The sequence below is a fragment of the Uloborus diversus genome, chromosome 9 (assembly GCF_026930045.1).
Source record: "Uloborus diversus isolate 005 chromosome 9, Udiv.v.3.1, whole genome shotgun sequence".
NCBI lineage: Eukaryota > Metazoa > Arthropoda > Arachnida > Araneae > Uloboridae > Uloborus > Uloborus diversus.
The window spans coordinates 52,532,863-52,545,561 of record NC_072739.1 but is presented as its reverse complement, the minus strand read 5'-3'; the positions used below and the strand labels follow the sequence as shown (position 1 = coordinate 52,545,561).

Below are 12,699 nucleotides of genomic sequence, written 5' to 3'. Positions count from 1 at the left end.
CGTAATAGATTGTCGTCTGCGTATTTCTCGTGATTTTAATTGTATGGAAATGATCGGAAATATTATCTCAATGATTTAAAATTTTTAAATGTTGCCATCTCATGTTTGTTAATAAATAAAATATTTGTAATTAATTCAAGTAAGGCTTTTAAAGTAACTTTCAATTTTCGCTCTTTGTTTTGTTTTTACAATAATTCAGACATTGGGATGGTCGTCAAGTTTTTGCATGTGTAATTTTGTTTCTGTTAGGAATATTGCTTCCTCGTCAAGCATGGGGAGGGATCAGAAAAAAAAAAGAAAAATATAGAAGAAAGTTTCGTGATGGCCACAACATACTAGTTTCACTTATTTTTATTTTCACTTCAAACTTTCTATACCTTAACAATGCACCTGATTTTGAGCATTTTTGCAATTCGAAGTATACATCTAGGACTAACGGTAGCGAAAATAAAGGTCTTGCAGGTTAAAATGGAACACCCTGTATAATAGTGCTCTGCTATGAGTAGACATGTGAGGAAGTGTATTTGTGCGAATTCTGTTCGAGAATCTTTTCCCAGAGGATGAAGTTTTGGAATCCATTTGAAAACCCACTGTAACAAAGAAGCATATTTTTATACATTCTGCACCAGTGCCCTTTTTTGAATGGACTCTCAAAAATGCATCTTGAAATCCACACAGGTCAAGAGTTATATTTCTGCAAAACGCGTTCGAAAGTGTTTTCTATGAGTGGCACTTAAAGCACATATGAGAAACCCGTACGGACGAAAAACTATTCTTTTGAATTGCGCTCAAAAGCCTTTTCATACAATAATGCTATAAATAAGTGTGTGAAAAAAACGTACGTATTTGTGTCAATTCCTGTTGAAGAAATTTTCGACTCAATTGTGTTGTAAATAAGCATCTGAGAAAATGTTTTTGTGTGAAATATTTTCCTGTCGCTATAAATAAATATATGAGAAAACGTATTTGTGTGAATTCTGTTCAAAAGCTTTTATACACACTAGTGCTAGAGATTGGCATCTGAGAAAACATATTTGTGTGAATTCTGTTCACAAGCTTTTATACACACTAGTGCTAGAGATTGGCATCTGAGAAAACATATTTGTGTGAATTCTGTTCAAAAGCTTTGATACACACTAGTGCTAGAGATTGGCATCTGAGAAAACATATTTGTGTGAATTCTGTTCAAAAGCTTTTATACACACTAGTGCTAGAGATTGGCATCTGAGAAAACATATTTGTGTGAATTCTGTTCAAAAGCTTTGATACACACTAGTGCTAAAGATTGGCATCTGAGAAAACATAATTGTGTGAATTCTGTTCACAAGCTTTTATACACACTAGTGCTAGAGATTGGCATCTGAGAAAACATATTTGTGTGAATTCTGTTCAAAAGCTTTGATACACACTAGTGCTAGAGATTGGCATCTGAGAAAACATAATTGTGTGAATTCTGTTCACAAGCTTTTATACACACTAGTGCTAGAGATTGGCATCTGAGAAAACATATTTGTGTGAATTCTGTTCAAGGGTTTTTCCCCGAAAAGGGGGTTTCGGAATAATCAATTTTAGAACCCTCAGGAACAAAAAAAAAAAGTCTCTTGAATTTTGTTTACCGTAGTTTTACCCCCCGCCCCCCAAAAAAATAAATGAATAAATAAAGAGGGTCTTCATTCGACATTCCTGTGAGTTTTGTTCAAGACTCTCAAAATTTAAGTCTCTTAATTCACATTTTAGAACTGTAGAAGTGTAAAAATTACTCTTTTATTTCCTTCAAAAGGGCCCGTTTTGAAAAAAGATGCTTAAATGGATATTTGCAATCCAGCACAAGTAAAAGACTATGTTCCTGGAAAGTTTCTCCGAACTTGGTTCTTGAAATAGGGCTTGATAAGCATTTGAGAACATTCAGAAAATACCTGCAGATGCATTTTTCAGTATATTAATTAGAGTACTTTTTGTCAGTAAGTATCAACGCATTTGTTTTTTAATCATTTCCAGCCCCTCACCCAGAATTTTTCTAGCGTCCCCAAACCTTTCTTGAGTTTTTGTGCACTTGTTCCTAAAAGTAGTGGATATAAGAGAAAGTAAATTTGTATGTTGTGACTGTTACAAAACGTTCTTCTTTATCTATCTTATGAATTCTTGAATCTAACGCTGAATCGGACATGTAATAGCTACTACACATTCTGCTAATCGTAAAAGCGAAAAATTTGGTTATTTGTGAAATTGACGATGTGAATTCATTGCCATTAAATTTTTGGCACCAGTATCTTCGAGGGGAAATATCCGCCTTCTTTTCGTAGTCAAGCTATACAAATTCTCTATTCGTGCTCTGAGTGGTTAAAGTTTTGTATCTGACATCTAATTCAAAAAAAAAAAAAATACTAATTTGTATTTTTGGCATCTTGAATTCAAATTATGTTTTTCGCAATCACGAGCGTGTGTGTGTGTATGAATGCGCGTGTGTGTTTGTGTTAGGTGCATGTGTGTGGGTGCGCGTGTGTGTGTGTGTATGTATGCATGTGTGTGCGTGTTGTGTATGCAGTGCTGTGTGTGTGCGCGCGCGTGTGTGTATGTAGGCATATGTGTTTGTGTCTGTGGGCAGGCATGAGTGTGTACATGTGTATGTGTGTGTGTGTAGGAGTGTGTGTTTGTGTCTGTGCGCAGGCATGAGTGTGTGTATGTGTGTGTAGGCGCGTGTGTGTGTAGGATATGGACGCAACCGGGAGACGGTTTTCGCAAGAGAAGCAGCACCGTGAGGCGGGTCGACGCGACGGTGGTGCTGGCAGAGGGTGCTGGTGGGAAAATAAAATGATAGGAATTCAAAATAGTCAAGTGAGAACAATAAGCAATCGTGATTGCTCAAAAAAAAAAAAAAAAAAAAAAAAAAATTGCCTGTGATAAAAATAATTTCAGTCTTCAACTTTATACAAATTAACATCTTTAACCAGAAGTGCCCATTAAATCAATGAAATATTTAGGGATTTTGTTTTCTTTTTTGGGGGAGGCGGAAGTGAGAATCATATACTAGCTTCATTTAACCTTCTAAATATTTCCAGTATTACTCTTTCAAATTTTTTTTACATATTTTCCTCCTGAATTTTAAATATAATGTTAAACTCAGCTACATTTAACTCAGAACTGTATTGGGTAAACTTAAATCTATTCTTTTTAATAGCATTTTCTTCTTTTTGATTAAATAATGCTTTTGATAGCAAATATAAAAATATTTTTAGATTTTGAAATCTTTATAACAATTTAAAATAATGTAACAAAAAAAAGCAATTTAGACGGTGTGTTATTTGCTTGCTTTCTTATTTATTTTCATTTATTTATTTATTCATTAATTTTGAGTCAATTAAAGACTAATATAATGTTTGCTGTCTCAGATCTAAAGATTAATGAAAAAATACGAGCATAATTTTATTGGAACACGAACACTAAAAAGCTTTTATGTTTAAGGAAAAATCTGCTTTTATTTCAGCTAATAGAGAGCTATTTTGTACCTTTTCAAAGTGTGAATAAATATTGAGCATTACATTAATTGACAACATACACTTCCGAATGCGTGTATTTGATCTTATAGGACCTGTTTCAGTTAAGGCTAAGGTCTCCAACCTGGGAACCGCAATTTTTTAGTGACACCAATATTGGGTAAATTTCTCTTTTTTCCTTTTTCCTAAACTGTTCCTTTGAAAAGTGCGAATTTTCGTGAAGAGGGATATCAAATTTTTCCAAGATCTTGGCTTATCAAGCCGAAAAGAAGCCAACCTTGCAGCTCGGCGGCAACCCTGTTATCTGCGTTTCCTAACGGAGTAGGAAATCTGCCGCTTGCGCGTGCGCAGAGAAGTCAGAGTTTTAAGAATTTAGTGGCGTTTTAACACCGTGTGAAATTTACTATTTGTTTATACTGTACCGCCGTTACCATAATAACATTGATGCATGACGGGACGTCTGAGTTTTCGTTGCAGTTGCGTGCTATGTTATTGGAAAGTCGGAGGAAGATACCTTTGACTTTTTATGAAGAATTTTTTCTTGAACTTTGGTAAGAACATCTTATTGTGAACATGCCATTTCAATTTTACACTTAATTTCGATTTCTCATGTCCTTATTTGAATTTTAATGTGTCCTCTTGTCCTCTCCCATTAGGGTTATCGTGCTTCTGTTTCTATTAACTTCACACTTATTACGACACTACTGCAGTTTTTGCTTTTTTTTTATGTTTTGTAAGTTTGAAAGGAATTTGTAGAAATGCGGAAGGTCTTGTGAATGATTATTTTCTGCGATTTTGTTAACTTGGTACTGAATCTTTTTGAACCGTGCTCAAACGTGTTTTCCAGTGGCCGCACCTCACATTTAGATGAATCTCACTGGCCAAAACACAAAAAAGCTAAACTGTTATTTGAATGTTTTCAAATAGCATTTTTGTACATTTTAATGATATTGGAAAAAGCAGGCAAGGTAAGAAATTTACGAGAGAAGAATTATTGTTATCATTACTGCATCATCAGGGGTGCCCCCTCTAAATATCGCAAAGGACCCCCCAAGGCAAGAGCCCCCCTAAAAACTTCAATTGCGCAGTCTGTGCCAAGACACCCTGCCCCGCCCCCCAGGTGGACAGTCCTGGCGTCATTATTTTATTAATAAGGAAGTTATGTATGTTTTTTAGAAGCCAATTTCCGACTATTTGGAGTTAAATTTGACATAATCGGTCCTAATACCAAAGTATTAAATGAAGATGATTGGTTATTTTGGAAGGCTGTAGAATATATTTTTCGATTCATAAATATTGAACATAACAAGCCATATGAATCAGCTTCACAGGCCATATATAGCCCGGTTTGGTCATCACTGTCTTAAACGAACTGGTGCTGTGTGCAAATGATGTCCCGCTTTGAGGGGGAGGGTTTCATGGTATTGTCACATGGAAGAGAAAAATGGTTAAGAAGGTGTGAGGGCATGCATTCTTTCAAAAACAGTATGCTTGTGACACACAGGTAACAGAGGAAAGGAAAAAGTTAAGTGACACTTTGACAAAAGGGGATCTAATTTGCTGAAAAAGTGACATCATTAATGGATTGTCCCTAAGTATATATAAATAAAATATACCATAATTGCAATATAAGACAAAAGAAGTTTAAAATGAAGAAAACAATAAGAGGAAAGATTAATTTGCTTTTCTACAGTAGATCCTCATTCATCGATGTCGCCAGTCAATCTTGACCAAATTTGTAGCTTAAAATTTTTTTTGTATTCACTTACATAATTGAAAATTATAATAGCAAGAATAAAACTACAACTATGCTGAACATTTACTCCTGCATAGATTGTCTTCATGTATTAAAAAAAAAAAGTAACATCTAAGAATTTCAAATTTTGTCTGTGGCGGGCCTGGATCCAGGAGACACCATAACACCTCAGTCCCTGAGATTTTCACCGAGGGTTTTTTTTTTTTTAAAGTGAAAAATTTCCCATAGCCTTCAACATTCTATGTCATTCGAAAAAACTTTTTCTGCGTCTGACTTGTTCCAATTTTCTCCATTAATTAGAATGGCCGATATAGGGGTTTCTAACTTAGTGCAAGTCCTAGGCACAACTCAATTCAAGCCTGGAATTAAAAGAGTATAATCCTCATATAAATAATAGCCGATGATCGAGTGATGAAACTCGTGCTGCGGCATAATAATTTCGTAATATATTTTGGTAATGTTTAATATGCAGAGAAAGGCTTTATTGCAGGGTTGGCCGGATTGGACCCAATTGGGTTGGATCCAATGGGTTTTTTTGAAAAAACCCATTTAAAAAAACCCATCATTTAGCCCACTTTTGGGTTTTTTTAAATTTTTTGAGAAGTTTTTAGAAAAAATTGATTAATTTAAATACTTTCGCAATTTAAACTTATTTTTTATTTGTTCTTTACCACAGACAATGGATATAAAAAATGAATTTTGAACTTAAATAGTATTTCTTAACTCTTGACGGCATTAAAAAAATACTTCAAAGATTTTAAATAAATATATTTAACTTCTTTCTTTAACTGGTCAATAAATAACTCAAACTATCTTAACTCTGTACACAGAAATAGAAAAACAGGCAACATAAAGTTCAAAGAAATGTCTTGATTAAGCTGAAATTCAGTAAAAAGAGATTTTTTAACTACCTGAGGTTCTACAGTAGTTTTGCATAACCAATAAAGTAATATGCAAAAAAAATGTAGTAATTAAAAACGAACAATAGATTTTATCACTCGAGAAGTAACTTTGCCTTAACTGTTGGTAATCATGGAAACTAAAAAATCTGAAACTTCACCATTCTTGGGTTTTGTCGTCTTTTATACTTTTCTTCAGAAAACGCTGAATTTTAACTAGTTTTCCAGCTTCCTTTACCCCAAGACAATTTTTGGGCTTTGTCCATATACTTACGCTACAATATGTTACAAGTACCCCACATTTTCCCTAAAAAAAGACAAAAAAAAACCCACATCTCTTTTAAAAAAAACCCAGCTTTAGTTGGGTTTTATTTAAAAAAACCCAAAAAACCCTGGGTCCATGGGCTTTAAAAAAAAAAAAAACCCCGGGTTTTTGCCAACCCTGCTTTATTGTGACAAGGCTGAACTCGATCCGGTAACTTAACTGTTTTACTGGTAAGACTTTCATTTTAATAAAACAAAGAAACCAAAACAATTAACACTATCTACTGGAGTTTAGGGTTAATCCACTAGTGTTAGGGTTAAAATTTCAACAAACAAAATATCACCAAACAAACAACTGCTTCGTTCAAATGTAGAAACAATTTTCACCCGTCATTTCATGACCGGCGATTTTCTAGTATTAATAGAGAGCTTAAAATTAGGCTAGTATTTTGAAATCTGAATCAAAAGTAGAGCAAAACAATATAAAAATTTTAAACGGCTCAAAATTATAAGTAGAAAATTGACTTAAAGTGAAAATTCCAATTTTGAGTAAAGACAGAAAATGCACCGTTTTGTAAACAGAATTTAAGTTGTAGTCACTAGCCCAGTGTCTTTAGATGGTTTTAGCAATAACTGGCTGCATTTGCCGATAGGCAGATTTCACATCAAAAAAACAATGTTATTTATCAAAATTAAGTGATTTTATGAACGATTTTGCATTTCAGACAACCATTAGGTGCTCATCAACATTCACATTTGGAATGAAAAAAATAAATGGAAAATGAGGAGTATTTGTATAAGCGATGTTTAGACTAGTACAATATGGGAACTTCCGCTCTCAGCGATGCTGAAGGGATGAAGTTCCATTCACGAAAAAACATTTTAGTAGCCAATAACAAAGCCAATACTTACACATCACAATTTCCTTCTGAAAATTTTTGTGTTGCAAGCGAGGGATTCTTGTTAGGTCTAAAATTCTTTACTGGGGAAAAATCGTGTTATAGCCATTTCTTGTAAGTCGGATCGTGTTGTAGCAAGAGTCGACTGTACTAAGTTTTCCTCTTATAATTATGTTTATCTACATTTTACTTGCAATTTTTTCCGAAATTTTGTTTTAATCAGATTGATTTTCAGTAAGTCAATTAAATGCGTTTGCTTTAGCTAAATTATAAATTGCTTTTGCGTTTTTTAGGGGTTTAAATCTGTTTATAAATTGCTAAAAAATGTGTTTCAAAAATCTTGTCTATACGTAAAGATAATAATCTTGGAAATTTGATTTTAGGCTTTTTGAGTTGATTCAGTGTGATTTGTTGTAGTGCTATTTGTTACTGAAGAATTCATCTGTATTATCTCTATTCAATAAGCATCAAAAAAGTAAGTTTGAGCATGTTTTATTATTATAATTTTTGCTAGTTTTACCATTGCTTGTATCATAAGTTATTAAAAAAATAAATTAAAAATAAGTTTGTACATTTGTTGATGAAATTTACATTTGTAGACAAATGAAAACTATGTAAAGATAAATATAAGAAGTAAAGCCGATAAAGTTCTTTTAAAAGTTATGCTGCTTCATAAGTTGCTGAGCACTAATTGTCAGAGTATTTATTCCAGGACACAATTTCATTTTTAAAAGTCTGTTTACTGATGTTCATATTACCAAAACCTGGGTCAATGCCAAAAACACAACAAAATAATTGTGTACAGATTGCATTATGAAGTGATTATGTAATAGTTAAGGATACAGGGCCCAATACAGGCTGATTTTGCTACCGTTTTTCGGTACCTTCACAAAAATCAAATAATAAAATCAGTAGTTTCACAAAAACATTGAAATTTTCACAAAAATTCTCATTTTAAAATATAAAATGTGTTTCTCGCTTTAAAACAAAATATACTCATAAAGTAAAATTATAAGCAGGTTTATATGAACAATCGCTTAAATAGAAACCTTTTTGCAGTATTTTGACTAATTTTTAGCTGTTTCACACCAAAGTGTCTTTATGCAATGTTATCCCAATCTTTAAACATCTGTTTTAAGGAACCGTTTTTCTCATAATTTCCTATATTGTACACAGTACATAGACCATTAAGCTGAAATTACGATGGTATTTTTCGTACTTCTTAGGTTTTCAGCTCCCCCCCCCCCCCCCAAAAAAAAAACCTGTTAAAAATAATACTAGATGACATTTACACTTTTCGAACTAAAATTTCACTTGTCCCACTACTTCTTTTACAAAAATTAGGATGTGTCTAAAATTTCACAAAAACTGCTGATAAAAAAAAAATCTTTCACAAAAATAGAATGATGCAATACTTTCACAAAAATGGGTAGCGAGAAAAAAATCCTGGATTGACCCCTGGGATAAATCTTTGTACTCATAGTACAAAAGTTAAGGTAACACTAGTTTCGACATTAGTTCCTTATACTACTTTCACGTACAAAAATGTTTGGCTCTAACGTGCTACATGTAATGAAATGATAGCTGCAGTCACCTTTTTTTTTCATAGTTTATAGTATAATGTGCTACTTTAAAAAAAAAAGTATCGTATATGCTTTCGTATGTAAAAAAAAAGTTTGATACAAAAAATGAGGTTATAAAGGTGGAGGAAGGGGGGGGGGGGGCGGATCAACTTATCTGCGGGATTCGCCAAATAATTCTTCAAAAGAACCCTGAAAAACGGATACATTTTCCCTATTTTAGTCCAACTCTTTTAAGCAAATGGTACATTCAGATTTTTAGGATGTGAAGAAAGACATTTTTATGAGGGGGATTAGTTATAGATTTTTACTTGAAACTTGAGTACTAACTAGTACTGAATTAAAGTTTGAAATTCTACTGTTACATTTATTCTCCATACTGCCATAGACTATGTGAAATTAATTCAGAAAAAATTTACAAAAAATAACAGTGGACAGTAAACATGTATTTCACTCAAGGTTGGTATGTCATCTACATTTTTGTAATGAGTCTAAGGTGGTAGAAAAATAACATGGCAAATTTAGATTGCATTGTAATTTTCAAAATGAATACAAGTCCTGGTTTAAATGGTTATTAATACTAAAAGAAGTTGATATTAAACTTGAAGTACTTACTGACCACTGGCTGCTTACTAAATATTTGATTTTCCATGTCTAGTAACAGCATGGGAAATTTCATTAACATAAATAAGGGAATGGACTCATAAAAGTTGGTTATTTCAAATTGTATTAAAAAAAATCGGAAAATGAAAAAAAATAAATCACTCGCAAAAATCAACTATTGACTAATACTTTTGAAAAGAGAAATTGTCAAAAAAGATCATTATCTAAATTAACTGTTATTGTCTTCTGATAAATCAGAGATTTGCTTTTAAGTGCATCCTTATTTGATACAACTATATTTTGCAATATTTTACTGCAAAAATAATCAAGTTGAACAAAATGAATGAACTATTGAACAAAATTACATTGTTATATTGCATATCAGTAGGAAGTATACCTCAAAACTCAAATTCTTAAAATTTAATTAAAAACCCCACAAAATGGAAGCCAAATTTCAAAAAATGATATCCAAACTATGTCAATATCGAAAAACTCTAGATTCGGTCAGGCAAAAAAATACCTTGGGAGTCGTTAGTGATATCTCCCCTCTTTCCTCTGACCCCATACTTGCCAACGTTTGAATATGATCTTCTTTGGAACTTTTCTGTGTACACTATTATTATTTTCTTATCAAAAATTTGCTGAAATTTAATGAAAAATACTTTAAATTACAAATGATGTAAAAATATGAAGTATTAAAATTTCTAATATATTTAACATTTTTGATATGATCACTAAAATTTAATTTTTTTTTAAAGTAATGAAAATAATCCTGAATTAAAGTAACTAGCTACATTTCTAATCCTTAGTAATATTTTACCATCTAAATTCCTAATTTTAATATTCAATCGGTATCTGAAACATCTTGAATCAGTTTTGAGAAAAATTAATAATCTAGCTTAAATTAACTCGGCTGCAACTGGTTTGAAATTCCCGAAAGGGGTGTGGCAAAATACCAGTTGTTTAAGTTCACTGATATGAAATGAGAAAAATTTAAAATAATGTTACGCACAAAATGAGCGATATTCATAAGGTAGAAGCAAACCAAAAGGGAGAAGGATGATGTAATCGGAATGTGTAAAAAAAGTGACTAAAAGTTGGCAAATATGCTCCCCTATCTGAAAGTGGAATTTTTAGACAAGACGATAAAACCTGTCCCTTCCTTCATCCCTGAGGATCTAATAGCCAATTTTTTAGTGGACAAGAGAGTTTGGGAAAAAATCGTCAAGCTTATAGGTCGGAAAAGGTGGTAGTGATGGCGGGATTAGTGATGGTGACCACCTTGGCGACTTCAATGAAAATAATGGTCACCAAAACACGAATGTCGGTCCTGTTTGGCAACTAGCGACTGCAAGTTTTGAGCTCTAATTAAGAGAAATGGTTATTTTTTCATGGCATAATCTTTTAAGATAAATGAATAAATAAATGACAAATTAAATGCAATTATTGTCACATTATTTTTTTTTATGAAGCACATAGCACCTTAAATCGGGTATGTAAAAGTAGTAAACATTTGTATCATCCTATTTTTTAGTAAATTGTACGATTAAAAATGTTAATTTAAATAATATGTGTATAACCATTTTTTTTTCCTTTATGTGTGAAAACACAAGTAATACTACTAGAAATGTCTGTGAAGTTGACATAGAACCAAAACTGAAAAATTATGTATTAAAAAAAATCTTAAATCAGACCAAAAGAAAAATAAAACACTCAGCTCTAAATTTATATTTGTGTCATCAATTTTTTAAATAATTTTTTAAATTGCAAATGGGGGTATATAGTTCCACAATTGCTGTTAGTTGTGCTATAATTTAAGGTTGATAATTCATTTATTATCCTCAAGTATAGCTTTTTATGAATTCACTTTGTTTATTGAACAACATTTCATACGTGCTATGTGAATATAGGAATGTATCTGTTATTCTGAAGTAAAAATTTTGTTTCAGTGAAAAAATCAGATTTGTATATCACTGTTGTAATTCAAATTTTCAACTGAAAACTCAATTTACAGAAAGAGGACAAAGTGATATTTTGTCTGGAAATGATTTTCCCTCCACTATTGCAGCCGAGCCGCTCCATACAACACTCGTGTTAGTGAATCTGTATAATTACTTTCTTTTATATCTAATATATAGAGGAAAGTATTGGATTCGTGCAAATTTTCGAATTTCGAATTTTGATGGATTTGAACATTTTGAGGTATGCTGAGTCCATTTCGACCATTTTTGGAAAATGTCTGTCTCTGTGTGTGTGTGTAATCAGTCTTTTGTGGCCGCTCTCTCTACAGCATGAACTACCGCATGAAATCGAACGAAATTTGGTACACATATGTGCCCATTGGTTTTTGGTGCGAATTCCTCCAAGGGGGGGGGGGAGCAATGGGACGTTTCTTGAGTTATGCGTGCCTGCTATTTTCCAGGAAGTAATTGGCGGAATCAAACAAAATTTGGTCCATAAGTTTCCCTTAACAGGTACAGGTGCTGATTCAATTTTGGTGTCAATAGCTCGAACAAGAGTTGAGCAATGGAACGTTTTTTGTCATCAATTGTGATTGCTGTATCTCAAGAAATAATGAACAGAATCAAACTAAAATTTATCGACAAGTATAAGAGCTGATTCTGTTTTGGAATCAACAGCTGAAAAGAGGGTGGTGCAATCGAACGTTCTTTTTTCCATTGTGAGTGCCATATCTCAAGAAGTAATGCTACGTTCCAGATGAAATTTGGAATAAATGAATCCAATTGTAAACAGGCATTGGTTCAATTTTGGCGCCAATCGCTCTATGCGGGGCTGATTTTGTTTTTGTGAATAAAAACAGCTTTATAATTGCAACAATACGAAAGATAAATCGTAATAGACTGTCGTCTGCATATTTTGTGTGATTTTAATAATTGGAAAATGATCAGAAAATTGCGATGATTTAAACTTTTTAACTGTTACCATCTTGTGTTTGTTAACAAATAAATGTTTGTAATCATTTTAAGCAAGGCTTTTAAAATAATTTTCAATTTTCATTCTTTACTTTGCTTTTGAGATAAATCGGGAATTGGGATGGTCGTCAAGTTTTGGCGTATATATAATTTTGTTTTTGTTGGGAATATTGCTTCCTGGTCAAGCATGGGGAGGGATCAGAATTATAAGAAAGATATAGAAAAAAGTTTCGTGATGGCCACAATGTACTAGTTTTACTATGTATTCAAT

At 32.6% G+C, this 12,699-nt stretch overlaps 1 protein-coding gene across 3 annotated transcripts in view; it reads left to right on the top strand.

The window, feature by feature from the left end:
- LOC129230737 (zinc finger protein OZF-like) overlaps positions 1-12,699 on the top strand; it is a 138,067-nt gene that overhangs the window by 78,389 nt on the left and 46,979 nt on the right. For 2 of the 3 annotated variants that reach the window (XR_008581166.1, XM_054865159.1), the window contains exons 1-2: positions 3,918-4,045; positions 7,696-7,787. The gene's annotated coding sequence lies outside the window, so the exon portion shown is untranslated. Of the gene's footprint in view, positions 1-3,917; positions 4,046-7,695; positions 7,788-12,699 lie in introns of those variants that run through there. The other variant, XM_054865160.1, reaches the window with a different exon arrangement.